Raw genomic sequence first — 14,559 nt, 5'->3', positions numbered from 1 at the left:
AGGCAACGTAGGATTACACCAAGAGGTGTTCTTTTGTATAATTCACCTTGCATGAGAACGTATTGGGAAGCGAGTAGGCGTATAGCACGTTGTCCCCTCTTGTCCATATCGGGTGGATAGGTACCATTGAGCTTAAAATTCAGGATTGCTTGGAACCAGGGTTCCTGCGCGATCTCTTCTTCATCGGTGATTTGGTGGACATAAGCGGGCTCTGACCGTCGTTCGATGCACAAAGGCATTTCCACCATGTGATCTGGCATATTAATCAAAGATGCAAGTTTCGCAAGAGCGTCTGCAAATTGATTTTCTTCCCGAGGTAGGTGTAGGTAGGTTACGTGATCAAAGAATTGAGCGACTTGGTCTATTCTAGCCTGATAAGGTGCGAGGCTTTCGCTTCGAATTTTCCAAGATCCTGTAACTTGGTTGATGATCAGTGATGAATCCCCATGTACTCGGAGGTTTTTAATGCCTAAGCTCACTGCCGCTTGTAGTCCAATGAGACAAGCTTCGTATTCTGCAGCGTTGTTTGTCACCTCGAAGTCGAGTTTGACAGCGATTGGTGTATGCTCGCCTTCAGGAGAAATGAGCAACACTCCTATTCCAAATCCTCTCAAGTTTGATGCTCCATCAAAGTAAAGGTCCCAGGAATCTACATCAGTTTGGAGTATATCCTCGTCTGGAAATGACCAAGTGTCTACCGTTTGTGCGTCATTGATGGGATTTTCTGCGAAGAACTCGGCGACGGCGCGCCCTTTAATAACTTTCAGTGGCACGTATTTGAGGTCGAATTCTGAGAGCATCAGGGTCCATCTTGCTAGGCGTCCGTTGAGGACGGGTTTCTCGAAGAGGTATTTGACTGGATCCATTTTGGAGTATATTTTGACGGAGTAGCTAAGCATGTAATGGCATAGCTTCTTCGTTGCCCACACAAGAGCGAGGCATGTCTTTTCGAGTTGTGAATATTTACACTCGTACTCCAGGAACTTCTTACTAAGGTAGTAGATAGCCCTTTCTTCACTTCCTACGGTTTGAGCCAGCATGGCACCCATGGCTGTTTCGGTTACTGTGAGATATAGACCAAGAGGTTGATCTCGTTGTGGCGGCATGAGCACTGGTGGTTTAGCCAATATCTCTTTTATTCGGTCAAACGCCTTCTGACAGTCGTCCCACATGGTGTGGTCTGTTTTCTTGAGTTTCTTGAAGATAGGCTCACAAATCATTGTAAGTTTCGATATGAATCGACTTATATACTGCACCTTTCCCAGGAATCCTTTGACTTCTTTTTCTGTTTGAGGTTATGGCATTTCGATCAGAGCTTTGATTTTGGAAGGATCTATATCTATACCTCTTTGACTAACGACGTATCCCAGGAGTTTGCCAGATGTTACCCCGAATGTGCATTTCTGAGGATTGAGCCTCATGTTGTACTTTCGTAGCCTTGCGAAGGTTCGTAATATGCCCCTCTCTTTCCTTGGATTTGACAATCATGTCATCTACATATACCTCAACTTCTTTGTGCATCATGTCATGTAAGAGTGTAGTTGCGGTGCGTTGATATGTAGCTCCGGCGTTGATCAATCCAAACGGCATGACCGTATAACAATAGGTTCCCCATTGAGTGACGAAGGCGGTCTTATGCATATCTTCCATGGCCATTTTGATTTGATTATAACCCGCATATCCATCCATGAAGGATAGTAACGCGTGGTCAGCAGTGTTGTCCACCAATATGTCGATGTGGGGTAGAGGGAAGTCATCTTTAGGACTTGCTTTGTTCAAATCCCTAAAGTCAACACAAACACGGATTCTCCCATCCTTTTTGGGCACAGGTACTATGTTGGCTACCCAGTCAGAATACTCGGAAACTTTGATGAACCCGACTTTGAATTGTTTGTCAACTTCTTCTTTAATCTTGAGAGCCCATTCTGTCCTCATTCGTCGAAGCTTCTGTTTCACGGGTTTGAAACCCGGCTTAATCGGAATTCTATGTTCAAATATCCCCGTCGATCCCTGGCATGTCTTTGTAGGACCAAGCGAAAACGTCTTTGAATTCGTTTAGGAGGTTTATGAAATCGGCCCTTTCGGTAGAGCTCAAGGTAGTCCCTATCCTAAGTTCTTGGGGTTCTAGTTCGGTTCCTACATTGATGGGTTCGGTGTCTTCTATTACTGGTCCCCCTTCCCCTTCCTGTAGTATTTCTTTGGCTACGTAGGGAGGTATTTCGATCGAGTCTGGGTCTTGGTCATCCTCAGTATCATCGTAAACAGAATTGCACTCAAGATAACACAAAGAGTAAGCAGAACCTGATTTATTCATATTAAAATTTGAGTATAGTTGAAACAAAGAAGCCAACTGATCCATGGTCAGTGGCGGCAAAGGGACAGTGGTTGGGGCATTTCCCGAACTACTGTGACTACGCGAAGCTAAGTTAGGAGAAACAAAGGGAGTGGGGATGACGACAGGAGGAGACTCTCTAATGACTTCTCTAGACTCCGACTCTGACTCCGACTCCGACTCGAACTCATCGTCTTCTGGTTCTCCTTTGAACATCTCTCCTTCTCCAGTGGTGAGCTTGAAGAGTCTTCCTTGATTGTTGGTCCACTTGATTGATTTTCTCCATCCTTTCTGCTGTCTTGCGTTGGTTTCTGTGATTAACGCGGTGGGGTTGAAGCGATCGTCTTGAAGTATCATGGTAATGATCTCATCCTGCGCGGCCCTGACAAATCGATCTTCTCCAAACAATAGGCTAACGGCTTGTTCGTCTAAGCAAGGTGCTTGACGGGTTTTGACGGTAGGAACCGTTTCTGGAGGGATAAAGTAGCAATCGTGAAAGATCTCGATTCCGGCTAGCTTCCTCTCGAGATTATGCCAAGGCTTGGGAAATCCGTGAAAGAGTTCTAGACTTCCTTCTTGGACAAAGTACCCATTTAAAGTGGGGAGATAGGGTCTCATTTGGACTCCTACATGCTTGCGGTTTTGGACTTGGGCAAGCATTTCGAGAACCTCTTCTTTAGTGGGCTTGTACCCTAGTCCAAGTGGTATCCTCTTTGAGTTGCCTTCCTTGTATGGTGCAAAGGTGTTTCTTCGAGTAGGGTTCAAAGGCATTCCAGGGAAGTATCCCTGGGTTTTGAGCATGTGGTTGACCACCAAGTTGGAGTAGGGATCATAGTATAAGGGTGCCGACTCACTTTCTATGATGCTTACACTTTGGAAGCCTCCAAGTTCGTATACGGGATCTGCAAGGACTTGATTGTTCGACTTTTTTTCGATTATTGCCTTGATGGGTGACGAAGTGATCGTCACTACTTTGCCATTTAGTGGGATCTTGATCTTTTGATGGATGGTGGATGTTACCGCTTTGGAAGCGTGAATCCACGGCCTTCCCAGAAGTATGTTGAAGGAAGCTTCAATGTCCACTATTTGGAAGTTAACCTTTCGTTCAATTGGCCCTGTGGCTATGGTTAGGTTAACAAGTCCTACCACCTTTCGTCGTGTACCATCATATGCACACACACCTTGATTGGTAGGGGTTAAATTCGACTCTTTCATGCCTAACTTGTATGCCGTTTTGAGGGGTATGACGTTAACCGCGGAGCCATCATCTACCAAGGTCATTGGCACGTTCTTCTTTAGACAAATGACAGTGATGTAAAGAGCTAAATTGTGACTGGCGCCAAAAGGTGGCAAATCTTCGTCTGAGAAAGTAATAGGATTACTTAGCTTTGGTGATTCTTGGAAGACCAAGTTGACTACATCTTCGGGTGTCGAGTTATGTGCTACATTTATTTTGGCCAAAGCTTGCAGTAAAGCTTGACGATGTGGGAATGAGCTTGCTACTAATTGCCAGACTGAAAGATCAGCCTTCGTCTTACAGTAATTGCTTGAGCAAATGGTCGGTGGAGTCCTCTTCGTTATCATTTGGTGTGACAACGTTGGTTGGACCGTTTTGAGTAGTGCTTTGATATGGACGACCCGAGCGAGTTAGGTGGTCTACATCTTGGTCTTCACCATTTTGGACTATTTCTTTGACTAGGGAGTTTTCAATGAGATACTCGTCCTCATCATCGTCGGCCCAAACTCCATTGATTGCAGTTAGCTCTCTCATTCTCATGATTTCATCTTCCAGTCGTATGATGTGGTCAACTAGTTTATCAACCACGGTGACTACTTCTTGCATAGTAGCATTTTGAGAGAAGATTAGTGGCACATGTTCTTTGGGTGTTGCGTTGGGATCGCGTAAAGTTGTCACCATATTTTCTAATTCCCAAACTTGCCCATCTACACTCCTTCCCATATGATGAAGTCGGAAATGGTAGGAGAGATAGTAGAGTAGAACCCTTCATTCTCGATTGCGTAGACTTCATTTTCGATTGGAGAAATAAGGTGTGAGCAATCTAAGGTAGATTCATCACTTGTAATCACTAGAACTCCAAGAGGATTCTGAGTGTTATTGGGTTTACCTTCCGGTGGTATTGGTAATCGACCATCTTCAATCATGTCTTGAAGCACGTTTTTCAACTTGTAGCATTTTTCTGTGTCGTGCCCCTTGCCCCTATGGTATTCACAGTACGAGTTCTCGTCCCAGAATTTGGATTTCCTTTCGGGTTCGGGAGTAGGTCCAATGGGTTGGAGTTTGCCTTGCTTCATTAACCTTTTTAGAGCGTGGGAGTAAGTGTCCCCAAGATTTGTGAATTTCCTTGGTGGGGTACTTTTCTTGGATGGCTCGAGAAGGTTAACTTCATCGGTTTTGCTAGTAGAGCCGTATGAACGACTTGTTGAACCTTGATATCCTCGACCTACCGTTTTGGACAAGAGTCCTTTACGGATGTCATCTTCAATCCTTGTCCCTAGTACGGTCAAGTCCTTAAAAGTTTTGATGTTTTGGTACCTCAAATGATTGGCATAGATGGGTTTGAGATTATCCACCAACTTCTCCACAAGGGCACCTCATCCGGCGTTCAACCATTGGGTACTAGTCTTCCTCCACCTACTTAGGAAGTCGGTGAATCCTTCTTTGTCATTTTGGGTAAGAACCTCTAGAGTACGCATGTTTACTTGGATCTCGGCATTATCCGCATATTGTTTAGAAAACTCGATTGCGGCATCTTCACAAGTAGCGACCTTCTTGTGATCTAAGGAGTAGAACCATTGCTTCGGGATGGTGTCAAGAGATGAAGGAAAGATCCTTAAGAACATCTCGGGTTTGATGCCTTTGATAGACATGTAATCTTTGAAGGCACGGATGTGGTTCAAAGGGTTCTCGTGTCCCTTGAATTTAGGGATATCCGTCATATTGAAGTTGGTTGGCAATTTGGAATTGACGGCCTCATACTTGCGATTTTTCTCCCTATAAATGTCATCCCCCTTAAGGTACATCAATTGCTCCTCTAAGTATTGGAGTCTTTTCTCTCCTACAAATCATCCCCATGAGAGGATTTTCATCCTTGGATTCATTATCGGAGTCACCTAGTACTTCACTTTCATGAGGAGGCAACCTTCCCTCTACGGCATAGATACGGCCCTCGATGAGCTCAAGGCGGTCATAGACTTGGTCTTGGGTAACTTGCATTTGGGCTAGCGCGGCTAGGATTCGATCATTACCATCTTGAAGTTGGTGGAGGTTTGTTTCGCTGGATCCCGGCATCTCAAAAACTGGATAAGAGATCGGCGACGAATCAAAACACGATCCACCATTCTAACACACTTGCTAAAAGAAGAAATGTTTTTACTCGTGAAGTGGGTGTGTGCCACTTGTGTTGAGTGAGCTTTGAAGAAAGACAAGGTTTTTGAAAATGTGTGTCCTAGTCAACTATAGTGTAGTTGTAGGAGTGGACTCAAAGCGAGGTTTTGAAATGGGCTTTGTGGCCCGAATTTTGACGTGACAAACGAACAGAGTTTTGACTGGATTTTGCGCTAATTGAAGGCCTATTTCGAAATTTTGATTAAGAAAAGGGTTTTGATTTTTGAAAAATCGTCATGGTTTTGTTTAGAAATGGTGATCACGTAAGGTACAAACATTTATACAAGCATTATAACGGGATGCTGAGTGCATTTAAAAGGGTTTTGGTTTAAATGGTGGGTTGCCATACCGAACCATCAAACCCGAAGTCTGTGGAGAGGCTCGTACCAAACAAGAGTAAGGCCGATTCCTAGTCCATTTCCTCAAGTAGTGAAGGCCTTTGATACAAACAAGAGTAAGTACCATGGTATGGATGACGTCAATCGCTATCCATTCTTAGGCCCAAATAAGAATTATGACCGTTTAGACGGGACGATTGGTCGAATGGGTTGGGTTGGGCCTAGGCAGGCCGAATAAAACGGTCTAGGAAGACCGAGTTATGAAAACTGACAATTGTCTTGTACAAACTATTCCCTAACCTTGTTCAAGTTTCACCCTTGCTACACGTAAGTGTATTATCCCAATGAGTCGCCAAACCAGTGACGGACAGGGGGCCACGGGGCGCTTGGGAGAGAAGAGAAACAAGCGTTTGCATTTTTGTATGGAGTCGCCACCAATTTTTATGGGAAATTGGAACCGTTCGAATATCTCGTGTCATGCCAAGACACAAAGTAGAGACATGAACACTAAGCAATCGTTACCCTTAGCATTCTATGTCTAGAATGACTCTCGTGGATGCCAATGAACACGGGTGTTCACAGATATCTGGAGTAAGGGGTGAGGGTACGTATTAGGAAGCTCTTTTGATTGAACACCTAATCCCTCCCGCCTCGATAGCGGCCTCTACTAATGATTAGGGAAGTTATTCGTACTCGATATATCGTCGATTGTATGCATGCAATGCAACATCCAAGTTTTAATCCTATCATGTGAGATTAGACTAAGTCGGTGAACAATTAATTTAGCAAACAATTAGGTCGAAGTAGGATTTAATGTTCAATTACATGTGAAGGCATACAAATGATACAAGAAATATGATAAATACAATAGGAAAATTGCAATAATGAAAATTACATTAATTACATTGAATTAGGCGATTTATGTCGAAAATACCTTAAAAACGGATAATTTGAGAAAATGAAATAATAAAAGAATAAACGAACAGATCAGAAGGTGATAATACGATTAATAATTAATTATACGTATGTTAAATAAACTAGGTCAAGCAACAACGGAGTTCAGAAGCAGAATTCAACCGAATAAAGCAGCAGAGAGTCGTGCGCCCTTGAATAGGCGCAGCAGACGCGCGTCTATTCCCCGACTCCGAATTCTGGGCCGTGAAGCCGGAATTGCGTGTTGTTAATACTCGTTGGTGAATTTAATGATTGATTAAATTATTTACTCGGATGAAAGTGATTAATACGTTATTTACATGTGATTAATAGGTCATAAAAGCAATAAACATGGATGAGACGGAATTAAGACGGATTATTACACGAAAGAATGATTGATTAGTGACATGAGTGAATAAAATAGATTAATTATAACGAGTTGGTGACAAATATACGATGGTGACAATAATAAACAGATGCAAATATGTCAAAGATGAATTCCAGAGACCCAATATTGATGAATTGAATTTCTACAACCCGGATTGAATTTAATGACGAAAACCCGCAAATATTGATTATAAGGGATTTAAGTCGGATTTAACAATGAATTATGCGAACTAATGATGATGATTAATGACATACATGTGAAATTATTATGTGATTTTGTCGAAGAATTAACAAACAAACGAAAACAAATAACACAACGAATTACAGAGGACGAACGAAGAAGAAAGGAAGCAGGAACTGCGGCAGCCTCACGAAGAGGCGCAACAGGTACTGCGCTCCTTCGAAGAGGCGCAACAGTTGCTGCGTCCTTTCTCGACGGTTATCTGCTGGAAATCCGTAAAAGAGGTTTTAAAGACGGTTTTAGAAATCGGTTATAAAATGTATTTTCGACATAAACCTTACAATTGTGATACAATAAATAAAATACAATAAATAAAAGAGAGATTTACATCCTCAGACTTACATGTTGACGAAACGAGAAGGACTAAGATATCGATTAGTGATGCTCGACGCGAATGCAAAGAAAGTGCCCTCGTAAGAGGAAAACGATTAGATTAATTAAGTTGATTGATGTGGACTTGGTCAAATTGGTCGGTCATGCAAACGAGGCTGGTACTCAGAAGGATCCGAGCTTACGTGGTCGAATGTTCAAGCACGTAGACGCCAAAAAGTAAGAACAAAGGTCTAGAATGCAAAGGGAGAAGAGAAGGGCGGACACTCGCGTGAGAAATATGAGGAGCGAAGACTCCTATTTATACTAATCACGTGAAGGAATTAGGGTTTCGGAGACTCTTTGGAAGTGAATCTCGGAAAGATATGAAAAAGATACGAAAATTACGCAGAAAAGGACCTGGGAAGAGGCGCAGCAGTCACTGCGTCTCTTGTAAGAGGCGCAGCACCTGCTGTGTCTTTTCCCAAGGGGTTTCCTCCTGCGGAAGAAAGATTTCCGTGTTTAAGTTATGGTAGGACGGAATAATTCGGTTTTCCTTAATATCTTATGTGAATATTACGGGAAATTGTTTACCAAAAGATAAAGATTGTGAAATATGGAATAGAAATATCCGGAACATTCCAGAACATTCTGACTCGGGGCTAAATTGATTGTATTCAATGACCAAGCATCAAGGAGAGACAAGACTAGAAGGCCTTTGTACATAGCATAGAATTCATGAAGAAAAGGGAAGAAAAGAAGAAGAATTGACGCTGCCAGACAATCCGAACGGATTGTATACAATCCGCCCGTCCGTCCAGCCCAATCCGAGCGTCCCTCAAAGGAATCCGCTCGGATTCCCCCTCGCCAATCCGAGCGTCTTGCCCAAGGATCCGCTCGGATTCTCAGCCAGATCCGCCGTCCCGACTCCCATCCGCACGGATTTCAAGATGCAAAGACGTTTTCATTCTTCAAGCTACGATTAGAGAAGCCCTTCTCTCGAAAAAATACCGAGTCTCCTTGCTCAACTTAAAAGTGTAATTACTAGTTTAGCCCTTAGTTAACCCTAATGCATCCTCCCTAATTTTCACTATAAATACCCCATTAGTCTAATTAGAGGAGGATGTTCTTCTTATCAATAATTAGTGTAGTTAATATCAATCAAATCTCTCTTCAATATTGTAATCAAGTATTAATCAAGTTTTAATCCAAGTTTTAGTTCTTTAATCTCTCTCTTGTTCTTACTTTATTTTGGGTAATTGAAGATTATTTGGGTTATTATTGGGAGATTGACAACCTCTCAATCTAGGATTCAAGTACTTCTATTATTCTTGCTTTATTATTGGAATCATTAGTAGGTATAATCTCTTAATCCCTTTTTAATTATTGCTAATTACTTTCATTTATTCATCATGTTTCATTATGTTAGTATGATTGACAACCTTTCTAGCATGATCAATATGATAATGAGTGAGTAGTCTCTTAGCTAGGGTTTAATGGGTGATTAGGGAAACCAACATGGGGAATGATTCATGCTTAAATTAATATGCTTTCATATCTTATTTGCTTGCTTGTTTTGATCTTAATACATGCACATGTTATATTTGATGAAATGCTAAGCCTATGAATCCTTGCATTTACTATCATCTTCTATCCTTTCAACTTGACTTGTAAGACATAACCCAACTCGAGTCTTGTTAGACCATGCATGTGTTGAGTAGGAAAGATTAAGTCGACTTGTAGGTGTTGTACAATCTAATCGATTCACTCCCGGACCCAAACTTTCCTAGGATTGTAAGATATAACCCAACTCAATCCATCACAACAATAATTGCTTGCTTATAATTTGAGAACATGTTTGTATGATCATATCCCATGATTCCCCTATGAACCCATGACACCCTAGTGCCTTTAATCAATTGTTTACACCCCTTATTTTATTCATCTTGCTAGTTTATTTTCATTGCTATTTTAGTTTAGTAACCTTCTACATCAACCCAATTTGTGACACCCCTTAGACACTACTAGTTACAATAGAATTCTCATTTCAATACCCGTCCCTTGGGATCCGACCTTTACTTGCCTCTTTACTAATTGTAGAGTTGTTTGTGAAGTATAAATTGTGTTTTGTATCGACCATTGACCAACGACCACATATGCTTAATTGTGAACACGAAATGGCCTCGATCAAAAATGGCGCCGTTGTCGGGGACGGTGTTTAATTGATTTAAGATTTCTTTTATTGTTATTAGTTGTGTCTTTTTCACCTTGGGGAAGTAAAACTCCTCAAGGTTTGTTCTAATTGTTTTCAAGTTGTTTGATATTTTGCATGTCTAGAAGGTTACAAAGAGATTTGTTACCTTTTGACCGTGAAATCGAAAGAACCTTGACGAATAATAGGAGACTTGTTAGGAGGAATTTGGGAGGTGTTGGTGAAGTTGTTCAACCCACTAGTGAGTTTGTCAATCCTTTCGCAATAGAAGGAGAAGAAAACCCATTAAACAATACCACACAAAATCCACCTACAATGCCTAAATTCTCGTCACACTCTATACCCACCGAGGAGGATCTACCAAATGGTACTCCTACACCACAACATCTCACCGGAAACTTTATTGCCAAGTCCGCCTTCATCCAACTAGTTGAGAGGAGCCAATTCGGGGGAATGCCTAGTGAGGACCCTCATTCTCATATGGAAACCTTTTGTGATTATTGTGAAGCTATCTCTCAAACGGCGTGACTCAAGACCAAATAAGATGGGTCTTATTTCCTTTTTCGTTAATCGGCACCGCAAAGCAATGGTTGAAGGGCCTTGATAAGGCCACCCTTGGAATAGATTCTTGGAAGAAGTTGGCTCTAGCTTTCTACAAAAATTCTACCCACCGGAAAAGACTAACATGCTAAGAGCTCAAATTACGGGTTTTAAGCAAAGGGATGAAGAATCTTTGTATGAAGCTTGGGAGCGGTTCAAAGGTATTTGTCGCTCATGTTCTCACCATGGACTTAGCGAATGGTTTTTAGTGCAACAATTTTGGAATGGTTTATATGAAGATTCAAGGAACATTCTCAATATGGGATCAAATGGAATGTTCACCGAAGTTGATGACAATCAAACATGGAACAAGATTGAGGAAATGGCGGTCCATAATTCACAATATAGTAGACCTCGCAACGCTACTAGAGGAGGAAAGTATGAAGTGGACTCCGTTACTCAATTGGGTGCTCAACTTAGTGCTCACATTGACACAATCAACTTGAAGTTTGAACAAGCTATGGCTAGACTTGAGGAAAACTCAAAAACATCAAAGCATCATGTCAATGCCATGACGGCATCCTCATCAATCCCAAGTGGGATATGTGAGAATTGTGGAACCTTGGGTCATGACTCAAGTGAATGTAGGGGAACAACCGAACAAGTTAATGTTTTCCAAGCTTACAAAAGTGGTACCCCTTATTCAAATTTTTACAATGAAAACACCATGTTCCATCCAAATCTCTCATACAAAAGCCAAAATGTTCAAAACCCTCAAACAACATACACTCCACCACCCATGAGAAATCAAAATCAAAGACCCTTTTTCAATCAAAACCAAGGCTACCAAAATCAAAATCCATACAATCACCAAAATGACCAAGGTTTTGATGTCCAAAAAGCGGTCCTCCAAATGCAAAAGAATCAACAAGAATTTTTCACTCAAATGCAAAAAGATAGCCAAGCAAAAGACACCACCATCAACAACATTCTAGCTCACACCAAGATGTTGGAAACACAATTGACCCAACTAGCATCTTCAAGCTCACAAAGACAAAAGGGGCAATTACCACCTCAAAGTAATCCCCCTAGACATGAAACGGTTAGTGCCATTCACTTGAGAAGTGGTACAAGATATGAAGCACCGAAGGAGCAAGTTGAGAATGAAGTTGTGAAAGCTAGTGAAAAGGAAGAAATTGTGCAAAGTCCCAAAGAAGGGGAATCATCAAAAGAAGAAAGTTCAAAGAAAAATGAAGACAAAGCCAAAGAAAAGGAGCCCATTGTGATTAGACTTCCTTTTCCAAGTCGTCAAGCCAAGCCCAAATTTGATGATCAACTTGGAAAGTTCATGGAAATTGTGAAGAACTTAGAAGTCTCAATTCCTTTCACGGAATTAATCAATCACGTTCCGGCCTATGCAAAGTACATGAAAGATATCCTCACAAAGAAGAAGTCGATCCGGAAACTTGAGACTATCGCCTTTACTAAGGTGAGTAGTGCAATACTTCAAGGGAGTTCACCTCCAAAGTTAAAGGATCCGGGAAGCTTCTCAATATAGTGTACCATTGGCGACACGACGATCAACAAAGCCTTATGTGATCTAGGGGCTAGTGTGAGTGTCATGCCGTACTCGGTGAGTAAAAGGTTGGGAATGGGAGAGCTTAAATGCACCAATATCACTCTTCAAATGGCCGATAGATCGACGAAGACACCATTAGGGATATGGGAAGATGTCCCCGTGTGAATTGGGAAGTTTTTCATCCCGGTGGACTTTGTCATTGTTGATATGGAGGAAGATTCCAACATTCCAATCATCTTAGGAAGACCTTTCCTACACACCGCGGGTGCGGTGATTGATGTGAAACATGGAGAGCTCACTCTAGAAGTGGGAAATGAAAGCATAACTTTTAATCTTGACAAGACCATGAGAGCTCCTCGTTTGCATGAGCCATGTTTCATGATTGACCATTATAGCCGAAAAGATGAAAGGAAGAAATCGCAACTCCAATGGAGGAAGAAAGTTGAAGATGCTCCATTCAAAGAGCAAGTGAATTGTGACAAGGAGAGCTTGCAAAGCTCATCAAAATCAACCAAGGAAGAAGAAGATGGCATCATTGGCCAAGAGAAGAAATTGGGAGAGTTGTCTCCATCTAAGCAAGAGATTTTCAATGATCAACTCAATGAAGTTTGTGGTCTTTGGGACGACGAATTTGAAGGGATCTTTAATCCCTACATTGGGCATGCCATCGATCATGATCAACAACAAGGGCCACGGTCTATTGAGGACCTCTACCATAACAATGAACAAGCTTTTGATTACTTCTTCAAGGTGTTGAGCAACATCAACAACACCTTGAACATGCCCCCTTGACATCTCATCAAGAATGAGAGTTTGGTGGAGTCCTCCCTAAACCACCACTTGTAAATATTTCTAACTCCCTAACTTACTTTTCAATTTTTGTATTGCATTTTTGTCATTTTTGGATTTTATTTACTTTGATCAAAATAATTGTCATGAAAAGAGAGAAGTGAGGAAGGGATTAACAATTTTAATTGATGTGTAGTGCTTTACCTTAGTGTGGGGATGGCAATTGCCTAGGCTATTCATGCCTTAGTAGTGCCCCCACAATGAAGAACACAAGATTTGAAAGAAAGAAAGAAAGAATGATAAGGGAATGCGTTTGTGCACGGATGGAATCAATCCGTGTACACAAGGACCAATCCGAGCGGATTCCCGAGAATCCGCCCGTCTGAAGAAGATCCGAGCGTCCTGCTGAGAAGACGCCCGTCTTGGGCTGAGCTGAAATTGCAAAATTCTTGACTGTCAAAGAATCTGAGCGGATTTCGGAAAGACGCCTGTCTCATAGAATCCGTCCGTCTTTTGGAGAAGACGCCTGTCTTGCAAAATTTGAAGAAAAACAAAGAAAAATCTCTCGGACTAGAATCCGTCCGTCTCCGCACGAAATCCGCCCGTCCCATCACAGAAGAATCCGAGCGGATTCCCCAGAATCCGCCCGTCTCTAGGCGGGATTTTGAAAATTTTGAAGTTGTAGAATCCGCACGGATTGCGCCCAATCCGCACGGATTGTCCCTGCGTCTTGAAAAATCTCGACTTCTTTATAACCCATCCCACCTTCATTCATTCATTCATTCATTCATAAACACTACCCACAACATCAAAACCCTCATCCTCTCCATCTCATAAACAAAAACCCTCAACAAAATCCACCAAAATCAAATCAAACCATCCTTCAAACAACAAATCAATCACTCCATCTTCAACAACAATCAAAACCAAGAACAAAATCTTCACCCTTTGAGTCGATTTTTGTTCTCATAAAGGCAAAGCCTTTCACCTTCAAATCGATTTGGGCATTCTACAAATTGAAGATTTTTGACTCTTTACTTGGTTAGTTCATCAAATGGCAAGAACAAAGGGAGCAACAAAGGCAACAAAGGCACCAAAAGCAAAGGCTCTCTCTCAAAGGCAAAAAGCTCTACAAGCAAAGAAAGCTTTGGCAATGGTGGTATCAACACCAAACTTGGAAGTGCAACAACAACAAATTTCTATGGAAGCATCACCTTCTACTCCGGTAATCGATCAACTCTTGCATTATCCGGAGGTAACTTTCATTTCCGATACCCATAGAAATACATTTGTCAAGTTTGCTATGAAACAAATTCAATCCACCAAATTCATATGTAAAGATGCTTTGGAGAAATTGGGTGTTCTTGAACAAACAAAAGCCTTTTTCAATGCCATGGGTTTGAAGAAATTGTTTGAAATGAAGGAAGTAACATACCCCTCCCTTGTCTTGGAATTCTTAAGTTCTTTAAAAGTGACAAAAGTTGAGAATAGGG

The 14,559-nt window shown here is 41.7% G+C and overlaps 1 non-coding gene across 1 annotated transcript; it reads right to left on the bottom strand.

The window, feature by feature from the left end:
* Positions 1-10,843: 10,843 nt before the first annotated feature.
* On the bottom strand, positions 10,844-10,950 carry LOC141624436 (small nucleolar RNA R71). Its single transcript, XR_012534243.1, has one exon. It is a non-coding gene; the product is annotated as a small nucleolar RNA R71 (small nucleolar RNA).
* Between the last annotated feature and the right edge of the window lie 3,609 nt (positions 10,951-14,559).

This window comes from Silene latifolia, chromosome X (genome assembly GCF_048544455.1).
Source record: "Silene latifolia isolate original U9 population chromosome X, ASM4854445v1, whole genome shotgun sequence".
Lineage (NCBI taxonomy): Eukaryota > Viridiplantae > Streptophyta > Magnoliopsida > Caryophyllales > Caryophyllaceae > Silene > Silene latifolia.
This window is presented reverse-complemented; position numbering and strand designations above follow the sequence as displayed.